Source organism: Asterias rubens, chromosome 6, assembly GCF_902459465.1.
Source record: "Asterias rubens chromosome 6, eAstRub1.3, whole genome shotgun sequence".
NCBI lineage: Eukaryota > Metazoa > Echinodermata > Asteroidea > Forcipulatida > Asteriidae > Asterias > Asterias rubens.
In genome coordinates, this window is record NC_047067.1 from 21,497,138 (window position 1) to 21,511,960 (window position 14,823).

The following is a 14,823-nucleotide window of genomic DNA, read 5'->3' on the forward strand; positions in this document are numbered from 1 at the left end:
TTCTGTCAAAGTTGATCGGGTCTACTAGTGCTACAATTTCTCTTCAGTGACTTTTGAACAAAAATTGCACTGGCAAAAGAATTCAAAGATCGAGCCTGCTGGTCACTGTGTAAGTTTCTGCTTCATTTTCCTTCTTGACCATAAATGTATATTTTTTTTTCTTCATATTGACAAGAAATAAAAATAACACAGGATTGTATAATAATTCTTATCGAAAACTATGAATGAAAAAATGTTCACTTCCATTTTAAATTAATTTCATACCGCACTAGACTTGTCTCGTTTATATACCAGTCCTTCCCAGAGAAGTATTTTACTCTATAGAGAAAATGGCGTCCGAACACCCCAAATCACGTAAAAAATATTCCAAAAAGATAAATAGTAACAATATGTCAGACTCTCCTCCCTGAACCCTCAAGAACCAGAGATAGTTTAAGAGAAAGATGCTGCCTTCATTGCACATGTCGAAAGTCGACCACGTTTGGTAAATATAAAACTATTTTTGGCAATAAAAATGAGTGGAAAGTTGTGGTCTTTTTCTTTGGGGGTCTATTCTTGTCTGAAGTCTCTAGCCTAGGCCTAGCACATTGTTTGTGTAGCTAGATTGAAAATGTCTTTTTTTCTAAATAACTATGGTTAATTAGCCCTCAGGTTTGGACCAAACTTCGTAGCACTGGATACCACAGAATTCTGCACTTACTTACCGTGCCCAGTAAATAGCTGTGATTTCATGGGTAAACTCAAACTGTTGATATAATAATAATGTTGATATAAACTATTGAAAAGTAAGTAGACCCAGTAACTGGGGCGTTGTACTCCTTTTATTTCATTATTCATTGGTTGTAATGTATACGAAAATGTCAAAAAAAAAAAAAAAAAAAAAGTTGTACAGTGCCCCAGTTACTGGGTCTCATTATGAAGGCGCTAATTTTGAAGTTGTGGCTTGGTTAAAAGCGTGAAAAGAAAGCTTCATTCATGAAACCCAGTCAAGTCAACTCAGAAATGCCAATTCCATGCAATAAAGGAGTCACTAAATCGGTTGTTAATTTAGACGTGCCAGCCTTATAAGTTATACTTCATGTGCATCAATTGAGGTAACCCCAAGAATAAGGATTCATGAAAATCTTTCACCAAACCAACTTATAATATTGCTTACTATATTAATCAACCTGGTTGTTTGATGGTTGTTTGTTTTTCACAGATTGGGAAGAAACTTTGTTCTTGGCCATCAGAGAATGACCCAGAGCCTCCTGGCATTCAATACAACCCTACCACTATTGGTGCACTGCACAAGAGACACCCAATCACCAGCTTCAACTTTCTGAACATCGGATAAAGTGCTGAACCGGACTGAAGAATGACTAAGGTTAGTCTTAAGCCACGTTCTTACCCCACATCGTCAGGAAATTCCACACTATTTTGTTGGATTTTTCACACTTAACTGCAGGAAATGTTTGGGAAGTATTTTTTAACCAAGTTGCAGGTGTTTTTATCCTCCATACGAAGTGTGGACCTGAGAACAAAAGAAGTGCACATAGTGTAGGGACTTGAAACACTTTGTGGACTTTCACCCGTCTACACTTATTTTCAGTGTTGTAGAGTAGCATTTTTCTTTAGTGTTCAGAGCTTGCGTTCAAATCAGATACACCCAAGGGTTGTACATGTGTTATTGAAGTTTCAAGTCTTGCTTGGGGAAGCTTTAAAAAGATTGAGGTTTCAAATTCATGAGGAATTTTCTAGAATAAAATCCTCAAGATATATAGCTTTTTCTCAATTTAAAAAAACAATAAAACTATATGATGAATTACTTTCACCAAAGAAGGACTAATTGTGATGATCCAAAGCTCAGGCTAAGCTTTAAAAAGAGCTTGATCCCATGCACACATGGCTGGCGAAATAATCCAATTCTCCCCCCCCCTGCAAAAAAATATTTTGAAGCACTGTATGTAGAATAGTAATAAAAAAAAAGAGTACATTATAGCCTATAGGTTGTTTTATACAAAAAATTATTGCTTTATCACCATGGATACCAAACCAGGATGGTCTTTCTGTTTTTGCAGCTTTGATTGAGGCAAAAACATTAAGTCACTATGTATAAAATACACTAGTTAATTGTTTTTGAATGTTAAGTTTATAATTAATTGCTTCACTCATGGCTCACCGGCTGTCAACTTTGGGGTCGAAAGTTTGTCTGTAAAATGTAGCATGTCTGTAATGAGCTCGTTAGTAAGATGATTCACGTGTACAAGAAACGTGACACTGTCACGTTTCAATGATAGCATCCGAGAATTGGATGTACTTGCTCAGCCTTATTAATTAAGTCTTGGGGAAAACTTATAAGAAGTCATTGTTGTGTTTGTTCTGATTTGTTTTTGTTTACCTGCAATCATTTGTAAGGAGTTCTATAAGGACCTCCAAACTGTTATCCTCTCAAGGTTTAATATAATTATGGCAACTTTACGTCTAGTTAGAGGTTCATCTGTGAACTATTGAGGTTGAGCTTGATTGTAACCGATAATTATTTCAAAGGCTCTTTAAATTATTATCTGGAAACGATCAGTTTTGCAAAAAAAGAAAAAGAAACAAGTCTGTTTTGCTATAATTGCAAGTCTGTAAAACACCTATGTTCTAGTTGTCCAAAATCAAAACAAATCACCTCACATAATTCATACATTTATCTGAGTCTTGTAAATTGGTGAAAGACACAAAATCACAAATTTCTTTGGTCCTAACATTTCAGAATGTGTTAGGCTTGCAAATAAAAATGGTAACATTGATGGTCAGTGCTTACAGTGCAACACAAATTTAATTGTCGTAGAGAAGATATATGAAAGTAGAATATTAAGAAATCTAATCTTCAAATGAGGCATTTAAAAAAAAACTGTATTTATTTGGGGTTTTAATACCGAGTTGAAAGCATTTCAACAGCCTATTTTATGAATAGTTCCATTTGTTTTATTGGAAATCTTTGTGAATGTAGTGATGATAATATGCCTTGAAAGATATACTCTTGATTTCATTATTGTTGACAGTTTTGATTTTCTCTGGGGACAACAAAAAGGAAAGGATACTGTTTGAGATTTGCATCTGATATGCATTTGTGATAGATTGTTTCTGGGTAGTAATTGCAGCCTCGCTAAGGTTCACTGGAAAACAAGTCCATTGGTCACATGTATGGTCACGTGCAGACTTGATTGTCTCACGTCCGGCTTCAACCTCCCTCAGCGGGATAACCATCGCAAGACATATCTAAGTCTTCATACAGCTGTTGATGCTCTAATAGACCCTTGCTGTAATTCATTTTAAAATCACCTGTGTACAAATAGGTCCTTGATTATCTTCTGATCAATCCATACGGTACTAATCCTTTGAACCCACGCTATATGACACGTTTTGGGACATGTGCAGCGTACTTTATTGTAGCACTTCATCCTCAAGATCAACTCCTTGAGGTTTTTTTGTAGACAGATATTGTGTGCGGCATTTCTTCAACTAGATTGAAAGAAAACTAATAGTGAAACAGCGCTGAGAATTTCAGGACTGATTAATAAGTGATTATTTCTTTATTGAAAGAAGCTGGAAATTAAAATTGTAGAGTGTTCTGAACTTGAACAAGTGGCAATGTCATCTTCAATTTGGAAGGCAGTACTTACATGATAAATGAATTTTACAGTTTGGAGAAATAATTTGCATTTTGTGTTTATAAAAATAATAGCAACCATACATGTACAAACACAGTTCTTCACTCACAATAATTTTGGTGCCGTTGTTGATAGGCTGCATTTTAAACTGTATACTGCCCTCTGTTGGGCTGTGGTTGTTGAAGATATTGGACGTGCACTTTTATTTTAGCCTAGCCCTGCAAGATTTTGTTAAATATTTTCATGATGTGTTTTTTTGGAGACCACCAACATAGGGCTGGATAGCTCGGGTGGTGGAGCACCAGCGCATTAATCTGGAGGTAGCGGGTCCAAGTCCAGCCCTTGTCAATGCTTCTTTGTTCAACCCCAAACGATTTATAGAAATACATAGCATGAAATGGTCACTGGTAGAAAATGAGTTTTAAAGGGCCTGCCCTTTTGTTTTTAAGTACATAGCCAACCGGACTCATGAACTTTCCATTTGTCTTAGAATGTTCACACTATGAGCATAATATAAAATGTTTTGTGCAGATTTTATGCAAATGATAATTTTGGGTAGTAACTGACTTTTTGTGTTGCATTTCGCTCTACTGTACAAGGAAAACCCTTCAATTATAAACAAACCCACACCAAAATTTGTGGAGATGTAGTGCAGGATAGTCTCTGTATCCTTTGAAAATGTCTCATACATGTACAACTGTGTTTGGAGATTGTGATTCAACTTAAAGGGTAGACTCCTGCCCTCAAGACAGAATTGTGTACTTTTTGGTCAAATAAACAAACCGCACCTCTTTCAGTGGCACCCAGGACTCATGATCAAGACATTAAGGAGACGTTTGTACCTTGTAGAGCTGGAAAACCTTATTTGCATAATTCCAAATTTCTTTTACTCACCTGAACAAAAAAACAGAATATGTTTATGACCTGCCAAGGTTCAACAGGATTTCCTGGACCCGTCTCCGAAACTAGGATGTTCAAGTTCCTTTTCTGTGTCAAAAAAAAAAATGCGCTTTCATTTTGAAAAGCAGAACAAAAGCTGTTTGATGGGTGGGTGTTTTTCTGACGAGCTCTTTTGATAGTGTGTTGGTTCTAACTATATTTTTGTTTAATTCTTAAGCATTGTGAGAAACGGCTCCCTCTGAAGTAACATAGTTTTCGAGAAAGAAGTAGTTTTCCACGAATTTGATTTTGAGACCTCAGATTTAGAATTTGAGTCTCGAAATCGAGCATCCGAAAGCACACAACTTCATGTGACAAGGGTGTTTTTCTTTCTTAGTATCTCGCAACTCCGATGACCGATTGAGCTCAAATTTTCACAGGTTATGCATATATTGAGATACGCCAAGTGAGAAGTGGTCTTTGACAATTACTAATAGTATCCAATGTCTTTTAATTTAAAAAGAAACCTTTGAAGTGTAGATGATGGATCTGATATGAGCTGGTTGATTATTCTCCATGGTTTAATTAGCTCTAGTTGTATAGTCAGAGGACTACCCAGGATGACATGCAAAATGGAGCCTCATTTGAGATGACAACCTATCTATTAAATGGAACTTAAAGTCATTTTAAAGGAATTTAATGTGATGCCATATTTACTACATTCGTTAGGCTTACTGAACAAGGAGCTTACTACTAAAAGACATTGTAAACATCCCGTATTACTGATATTCTAACCGAATGAAAGTCAGAAAAGCAAGCGTATATTGACAAAATAAACCCAGTCTATGCTTACAGTGTATAGAGGAGTGTACTGTAGTTGGCAGTTGGCGGTAGGCGTATTGTGAGAGATGCACAGTCTAAGCAGCCCTGACCTAGATGTACTTGTTCATCTATGTATGTGCTCGGCCTACTTTCTTGATGTTTCACTTAAATCTCTTAATCACACCCTGTCCTAGTTCTCTTCCCTTTTTGCATATTTGCTCTAAATGTTCTAATTTAATGATGTGTACCAGCTGGGAAACCATGCAGAAAACTGTCTGAATGTGATTCATTAAATAACATCTGGTTAGTTTTTGCTTGAAATTTCGGCATAACGGTTCTATTTGTTTACTTCAGAACCACTTTAGATTGTTGACCTACAAACGTAAAAACATCGGGGATTACACAATTCAGAGAGATAAACAAATTAATACGTAAGCGGCTTTTACTTTGTAAAAATAACTTTGTTAGAATCCTACTTTTTTTCAAATAGAAAAAAAACAAACATTTTCACAATTTTAACAAAAAAGGCTGTCCTTTTAAAAACCTTTTTCAACTTTGGTTTAAAAAACGGTTTTATTTTTAAGCACACTGTAAGTAACTGCGCCATTCTCAAGAGATTTGTGAGATTGTGTATGGGCCAGTTCAGTCAATTTGTAAGTTTAAAGCAGTGTGTAATCCATCAGATGGATAACAATTGGTGCTTTGTTTAACATGTTTTCAGGTGGAAATGGACAACTCATGAGGTTGACATTAGATTTTAATGTAGTCTTAGCCGCAGGAGTTATTTTGCACCATTCTTACAAATTAAACAAAAAGTAAATTTTTTGACTTTTCCTGCGCCTTATCTGTAATTTTGACTGAAGAAAATGGCCAACGTCTTTAGGAGTTTCAGCAAACTTAGAGATGTCTTATATCCAGATCCTAGCTAATATCTTCTGTATATTAATTTTAAAACTTGTCAACAAATGAAGGCTCTCCCAAAATGAGCTAGAACATCCAACGCACGCCTATTGAGGAACAGCGTGCGCAGTGCAGCTGGATTTCCCAATCACATTCCACCCCCCTCTCAATCAACTCTTGACTTTCATGTTCACGGATGGCACAGAAATGTCAGCAATAATGAGCCCAGCCCTGGATTTTTTTGTCTCGGGCCTACTGTCTCCCTCTCTGCCGGCAGCCCGCCACCCCGCCACCAATAACAAGCCAGTACCAACGAGCAGAAATTATATTGTTAACATCAATTCAGTGGGTGCATTCATCCATCATCAATGCAATGTCATTAGTCACGGTATACACCGAGCAGTGCTACAAGGGTGCTCTTCCGGCCCAGTTACGATTCCGATCCTGCGATCCACTGGCCTTGGTGCTGCTACTATGAGGATGGCAATGTAGTCTGCATGTCTCACGTCCCTCGCAAACCCCCGTATTTTTTTCCCTTTTTGTCGTTGCTTGAATTAGGTCAAGCCGAAGGGAAAGTTACGGAAAGCCTGGCCCGCTGCTTCGTCACTCAGTGCATTTCTAACACATGGCTGGATCATGCACAAATCATATAATCAGCCTGCCGGGATTGTTTCAAGATGACGATGGGCCAATTGGTCGCTTGGCCTAGTTTGCCAGACGTGCTGTGGCCTAGATATGCCATCCGGGTGCCAAATGATGGAAGGGAGGGGGGTGGGGTGGGGGGGGGGGTGGACTTCAATAAGAAATGAGCCACAAGCATTTTTTGGAAGGCTAGCATTCATGGTGGCCGCCAGTGCCAGCAAACTGGTGTTATGGATGTGCACATGTTTCAGAAGGATTGAATGTTAGAAAAACCTGTGGCAAGAAAATTAAAAAGGTTTTTGTAAATTTGTAGGAATACGTAACAGATTGTGTGAAAAATAAAGTGTGCAGTACATTACTTTGCTGCAATCACTGATGCTCCCTAGTAGCTGGTAGGCCTATAAATTAGAAACAGACGACCACCAACTGCAATCACTAATGCTCCCTAGTAGCGGGTAGGCCTATAAATTAGAAACAGACGACCACCAAAAGTGTAGTCATTAGTGTGTTTGAAATTGTTATTGACTGGTCTCCCTTCCTCACAACAACAGTTGCAATGTTTTTGTTTTTTTCAATTTTACTATACCATTGAAGCTCAATTTCATCTGCTCAGTGCTTTAATGTCTTTAACGCAATTTTATATCAAAAATTATCAATATGGAGACATGAAATTATGTGTGTGGCTTGGTGTGTACTTTCCTTTTTACTCATTGCGCACTATACACATTACCAACAATGCATGACAGATACATGGATTTCTGCTCTTACCCCTTTGAACATGACACGGGCATCAAACAACACAAAAGGTAAACGCAGAAAAAGGTCAAAGCAGAAAGTATCTGCTAATGATTTTGGAGTGGGAGGGTTACAAAAAATCTTCAGTCTCCCCTCTTCCAAAGTGTTTATACTTTATAGGATTTCCTTTTAAATCAAACTTTATTCAGCCAGGTATTGCGTTTTTAGGGGAAGCAGTTAAGTACACACATTGATGAACAGAGCTGTTTTAGCAGCTGCCAGCTCAGCTGTTTCTGTATTGGAATGAGCAATTCTCCAGAAGTGTTTTTTCCTTCTTTTTTCCCCTCAAAACATTTCTGAAAACCAGTTTAGCGGGCGGATTTCAGCCATATTTGTTTTCTGTTTAACACAGATTTACATGATGAAATTGCAATTGTACACCAAACATTATTTTGTTTATTCAATTCAATTCAATTTAGTGGAACATTTATTTCCGCATTGGACATGGATACATTGTCTTTAAAGCCGACAATTTGTAAACCTTCAAACTTACATCTTGTTTCTTGTAACAAAATTGTGAATTTGTCAAAAGATTACATTTCTGACTGATTGTCCCAGTCAGTTTTGGTACAGTGTGTTTTATTCATTTTGGTTTTTACCCATACACCGATGTGTGTTAGCACTGTATACTCAGTACTTTCCCGAGTCCTGTGAAAAAATATCACAGGCATGTTACTCGGGTGGGATTCGAACCCACGACCCTTGCAATTATAGAGCAGTGTCTTACCAACTAGACTACCGAGGTTGCCCGGCAGCTAGAGGCAGTTCGAATCCTATGTTTTGGCAGCGGGTACAGCAACGATATAATAGATGTTAAATTTGCATCGGGGATAAAGTATATTCATTTTGGTTTTTACCCATACACCGATGTGTGTTAGCACTGTATACTCAGTACTTTCCCGAGGTGAAAAAATATCACAGGCAGTGTGTTTTGTTTGTTTATTTGTTTGCTTGATTTCTTTTTTAGGTAAAAAACAAACAAAATGGGGGGAGGGTTCTTGCTGTTCCTTGCTCTATGCTTCAGAGGGAAATACCTCCCCGGTGGTCTGCTTGTGTGTTTTTATGTTAGTAGTTTCATCAACTTGACAGCTTATATGAACTTTCAGAATAAAGCTTTGTCAGCTTGTTTAATAGGACCTGATTTCAAGAAAAGTTTGCTTAACAAAATCAAAGAAGGAAACTAGGTAGGCCTATATGTTATTTGGTGTGGTATTTTGGCTGGTAAACTGTTTTTCTGGTAGGCAGAAGTGTGCTGTACTTAGCAAGTATTAGTATGTTCCAGCAGCTCTTTGATTGTCCCCCTGTTCAATTATGGCCAGTGCAGTATCATGCATAGTGGGTGTTCTAGGTTGTTGTGAGTATAAGAATTCACAACTCTATTTATTATATTTACAGGAAAGGGAGAGTTTTTACCCCCATTTTCCTATTTTTAAGGCAATTTGGATTATTTTTTAAAAACCTTGGCCCAATGTCGTACAGCTGAGATCTTATTCTCAGCTGTAATTTCTGCTAATCAAAAACAGGAAAACAGTCTAAGCAGGAAAACAGTCTCAAATGATACAATGGTATTAAGGCTGATAGCCTTCTGGTAAAGTAATCTGGTTGCTGTGAGATTAGCTTCTAAATAGGGCTCTATTGCATATTGTGCTGTTTATTTACTACACGTATCGCTATCGTTTAATGCAACATTAAACGTGTCTGAGAGGCTGTATAGAGTATTTTATAGTGTGAGCAACGAGACACTCTAAAATAGCTAATAATGCAATTTTGCTGCTGATTGAAAACCTAATCTATGAAGCTATGATTGCAAACCAGTTGACCTACTTTAGGAGAATGTGCACCTATCCACTTTCCTGATTGACCTGTGATACATGGAGATTTCCCCTCCCCCCCCCCCCTCGATCTGAGCCTCATTTATTCCCGATGTCCGCCCCTCCTAAAATTGACCTGATTCTAGCTGACACTGCTTGCTCTTCTTTTTTTTCCCCTTTATTCCTTTTTTCCCCTGTTTGATTGGGGAGAGTACAAGGCTAGGTCAATGAACCATACGGGGTTGACACTGTCTCACCACATTCAACCAGTCTGGTTCCTGGTTCACTAAGAGTGAAACTGGAATAATCCGGTAGACAAACAACCTAAAAATAGAAAAAAAAGACAGATGAATGCCAACTAAAGGACCATGGAGTGAGCCAGAGAATCGGACATTAAGAAAACAATGTTGAGAGAGAGAGAGAGAGAGATGGGGAAACAAATGCAGTACATTCAACACGTGTTTTAATGCCAATGATGCGAATAACACACCCAAATGACAGTGAGAAGTCGGGGTCTGAATGGTGAAATCCATATAGGCCTGCGGGGGCCCAGGGCTGCCATTTCACGCCATGGCCCACCTCGATTGACCTTGCCGGAGCTCCCTACTGGCCAATCACAAACCGGCCCTCTGACGTCACTGACCCAGTTTTATTATTTTTTTCCCTCTTCTATTGAATGCCCCAGATGTTGTGTGTGTGTATGTATAATTTTTCCTCCCCCTCTGGTATACAAGGGCATTGGTTTTATAGGCTGTTTGTTTTGAGGGAGTTGGATTTCTTGTGGTTGTCCGTTGCTGCTGGGGTTCTAGAGACACTTCGTCCAAGGACAGAGGGGTAGAGGACCAGACTTGAAGGTGCTTGACACACGTAAGCCCTGCTGGCTGACAAAAGACAACTTGGCCCAATTTCTAATCTCACTGGTACCCCTGGTTTTATGGCCTTGTTACTCGTCTTTGAAATTAAACAAAAATTACTTAGGGTTGAACTTTTTTAAAGTGCAGTGCACAAAACTGTGTACATTGGAAACTGTTAATTTTAAGAGGTCATGAGAAAACAAAGAAATTCTAACATACTTTTGTTCAACATTAGTTCTTGTATTTTTTCATGCAGGAAACTCCTTTGATTTCTTTTTTTCATATGTGACAATTTGATAGCAACTTGGCAGATGTCGAGCCCAATTGGCATCAATCCATTAAGATCAATTGAAATACTTGCATTCTGACCCTCTTCTGCATTTGTCTTGATCTTAACTACGAGCTGAAAGATAACTTTCCACGTTGCCGTTGCTGAAATAGCGTCTGATTTACAGTTAGTGTATCGCATGTTGTCTGACGCCCTTTGGCCAAATGTCAAGAAGTTTGATACAACCGGTTTCTAGGCCAAGCGCATCCCATAAAATTGTCATGAATGAGACCCGACGCCCTCGCTCCAGCTAAATCATGAGGAAGTAGGTTAAATTTACAGTATGATGTCATGGCAGCTCCTGACCCCCTTAAAAGTAATGGAGCTGACTCTATTAGAGAAAAAAACCCAGGAAAGTGAGAAAAGTTCCAAATAAATCTGCAGCTTGAAGAATCAGGCCGTAGCTTGGGTCTCATGAATGATTGAGTTAAAAGCAATATTTTTCCGGACTTTTTTCATGTCCCATTTCTGTCATGTGTTAGCTACAATATTGCATTAATATAACCCTTGTAAAAGAAGTGCCTCACAATAACAACTACCAAATCTAGGCAGTAAAAATACTTGATTTTTTTTTGAAAAGTCAGTAAAAGTGTACTGAGGACGACTATCCAAGTACTTATAATAAACACATGTAACACACTAAAATTTAACTAAAAGGCAAGTTAAAAAGTAAGAAGAAGATGAAATCCAAATGTTTAAAAAACTGAAAAAGTATTGAAAAAGACGATAAATACTGCAGGTACAAGGGAACAAAAATTAGAACACAGAACACTCCTATCTGATACAAAAGCTCCCTGCTTCACTTATTTTGACTGATACTTTCTCTTTTTTGGAGAGAGAAAGTCACTTTGTCTGTTTTCCCATCAGTTTCAAATGATTTCAAATGTTGTAACTTCGAGTATGAGTAGCAAAGTTCTGAAAAAAAATAATGTACTGTAGTTCTAAAAGAAGAAAAGTTGTAGGTCTTTGGTCCAAGATCATCAACATTAACAGATGAGTAGGACTAAGACCACAGGGCTCGATAACCAAGACTCCTATAAGACTTGAGATCTGTATCAATTGGGTAGGAAGAAGAGCAGTTTGGGTGTAGGTTCAAAGTAAACCACCATATAGTCCATCATTTGACATCTAAGGGATCACTGGTTTAGAGGAAGCTATGAGAAGAACCAATTCCTGAGAGCAATTATTGATACTCAAGACATAGCTTGGGAAATGAGTGGAGAGCAATTATTTATACTCAAGACTAAGCCGGGGAAATGAGTGGAATATGTTGTGGGGGACTCCAGGCTATGAATGCACCTTCCCTTCCACTCTTTCCAACAGGTCTGAGCGGATCACAAGAGTGTCACAATCATCGCTTTTATACATGTATCTTGAACTCTAGTATTCCCAAGTCTGAAGAGCTTTTATTCACATGATTTTTGTCTTCATTTGTCAGTTGATCGTTCCATTCTCTCCTTCCCGCACTCTCTTCAATAGCCCAATCCCCTCGAGGTGTCCAGGGGGAAAATTTACGTCCTGGTAAAGGCGCACACCCGAACTGCGATGAAAGACTGTTGTTTTATTTTGTCACACGATCCGGTGCGAACTCATTACAAGGGGTCAACGAACCCTATCACTTGACAAAACTAAGTCTTGGTGAATCTAGCTCATGATCCGGGGTCGTGACCCCTACCATAATGTTCCCCTGTTCAAGTGAGTGTGTACGTGTTTGCTGGGGTTGAGAGAATGTTCTGAGAAATCTATGTCGGGGTTACATCCAAGACAGCATGGGGAGACTTAATTGACGCCCGTACTGCTATAATCTGTCTTTCCTTACTGAGATGGGACGTTTGTTACTCTTTGTGTTCAACTGCTCTTCGGACCAAAGAGACCTGGAATATTTTAAAGGCAGTGGACACAGTTAATTATTACTCAAAATATATGTTAGCATCAAAACTTACTTGGTAAGGAGCAATGAGGACTTGATAGTATAACATATTGTGAGAAACGACTCTCTCTGAAGTAACTAAAGTTTTTGAGAAAGAGGTAATTTTCTCACTAAACTAGTTGAATATGAGAAAGACCTCAGTCCGGAAACCTTTCTATTTTATGCATTTATGGTGGGATACACCAAGTGAGAATACTGGTCTTTGACAATTACCAAACATGTCTAGTGCCTTTAAAGCAAGATTGTTCTCTGTCTTACATAAAATACACAGACTTGGCTAACTTTTTTATCAAGTGTGGTTGGTCACAAATTCAGTTGTTTGTTATGGATTATGCTAAATACTTTGGATTAGAAGACTTGGTCTTGGGGAGAAAATGTATTTCAAAAAGTTTTGCTCTTCAAGAATGGCTTTGAGTGTTTTCTTATGGGTGAAAACAACATCACACACAGGACAAACAATAACTCTGCTAGTTGTTGGTACTTTGGATGGCAGCAAGCGATGCCAACTGGTAAAACTCTTATGTTGCTGTTACTTATTACAACAAGATCAAAGAGCAAGGGCAACTTTCTACGTCCACGTCACTCATTTTCTACATCCACGTCACTTACGTCCACGTCACTTCAGAATGCATGCTTGCAATAATCATAACAAAGGTTCTTTTGTTCTTTTCTGAGGTCATTGCCTAGGTCAACAATGTCCAGTAACATCAAACAACTGAAAGGAAACCATGTTTATGACCATACATAGAAAGAGCGCATTACAATACTGAATGACACAACAATGCAAATAGGTTAACTAGCTAAAAACAAACCGTTTTTTTATTTCTTGCTGAGGCCATCAAAATTCAACAACCTCAGCACACAAAGAAAGAACTGTGCTAACTGTTAATTGGTGCTATGCAACAAAAATTCTTTTCTAAAAGAAAAGTTGTCTGTTTTTGTTGCTGATGAGGTCAACAAAATAATCACAACATCTTATATATAATTGTGGGAAAATAGAATTAGCTGTTTCAAACTGCCTAGTCCTACTTACCAAAATGACTATTAATGCAATGGCCTGATGTTTCGACCCTAGCAGAGTCTTTCTCGAAGGATACAAAATTAATGTTGATTGAACATATACAGAGGAATGCTGCAACGTGTCGAATGCAATCAAAGTAAAAAGATGGTCCAAAGTTTGTGTCCTCTCTGATAGTGCAAATGCTTGAAACCTGTTGCCAGATCTTGACAGTTTATTTGTTCGATAATGAACCATGCTGTTTTAGTGTGAAGTTAAAAGAATGGACTTTATATTTTCTAAATATTTCTATATATACTTTCTTCTAATTCTTCTGACGTTTCCTTCACCAGTTTTTGTATTAGAAGCATCTTGAAGATAGAAGCCAGTCAATTGGATTAATCTTGTAGACCAGGGTTTGAGATCTAGGCCAATGGATTGGTGAATCGACAAGTGTCATTAATGACAGTCTCTCCAGTAATTGTGAAGACAGCTGTGAAATGTTTTAGCCTCAAATGCGAGGTGGCGGTGTTCTGAAAAGCGTAAAAGGGTTTCTTTGATTTTGAATGTCTTAAATCTGTTTGCAGGTCATTTTTATGGGTGTGCGTACATCAAGATGTCAAAACAAGGAGCTCTTAAAATCAGTTAGGGCTCTGATGATTGTTAAGAACAAGGAAACTGTCAGAATCTGTGCTGGGAGTAAACTAGATCAGGAAGCAACATAGCTGTCTTTTCCTTGTAATTCCTTTCTAAGTTCATAGGCTTGTCCTTTTCAGATTTTGTGTGTGCGGTCCAGTTAAGCATGATAATTTGCCCAAATGGTGAACAGGCCTAAATACCTGCCCCTGGTCACTGCCTTGGTGCCCCTCCAAATGTCCCAATGGTTAGGAGAAAACGCAATTAAAGGTGAAGCATCAAGCTGATTGGTGATTATCGATTAGGGTCGATTTCACTCAATCTTTAAATTATTCTTGTGAAAACTAGCTCGGGTTCCCTATTCACATAAAACAAGTCCAAGTTTTGTTACTTTAATAAATTTTAGTTGAAACGCTTATGGTTGCCACCCTTAAAAAGTAAAGTACATAACACTAGGATTTTGGGGTTCAGAAATCTTTTTGGAAAAAGAATATTACATTAGCTATGTAAAGTGGTCATCAACCAAATCAAAAGGATCTACAAATGCATTAACATTTTGTATAAAGGCCTCACAATTCGACCCTAGTG

The 14,823-nt window shown here is 38.1% G+C and overlaps 1 non-coding gene across 1 annotated transcript; it reads right to left on the reverse strand.

The window, feature by feature from the left end:
• Positions 1-8,351: 8,351 nt before the first annotated feature.
• Trnay-aua lies at positions 8,352-8,424 on the reverse strand. The gene has a single exon. It is a non-coding gene; the product is annotated as a tRNA-Tyr (tRNA).
• Positions 8,425-14,823: the final 6,399 nt, after the last annotated feature.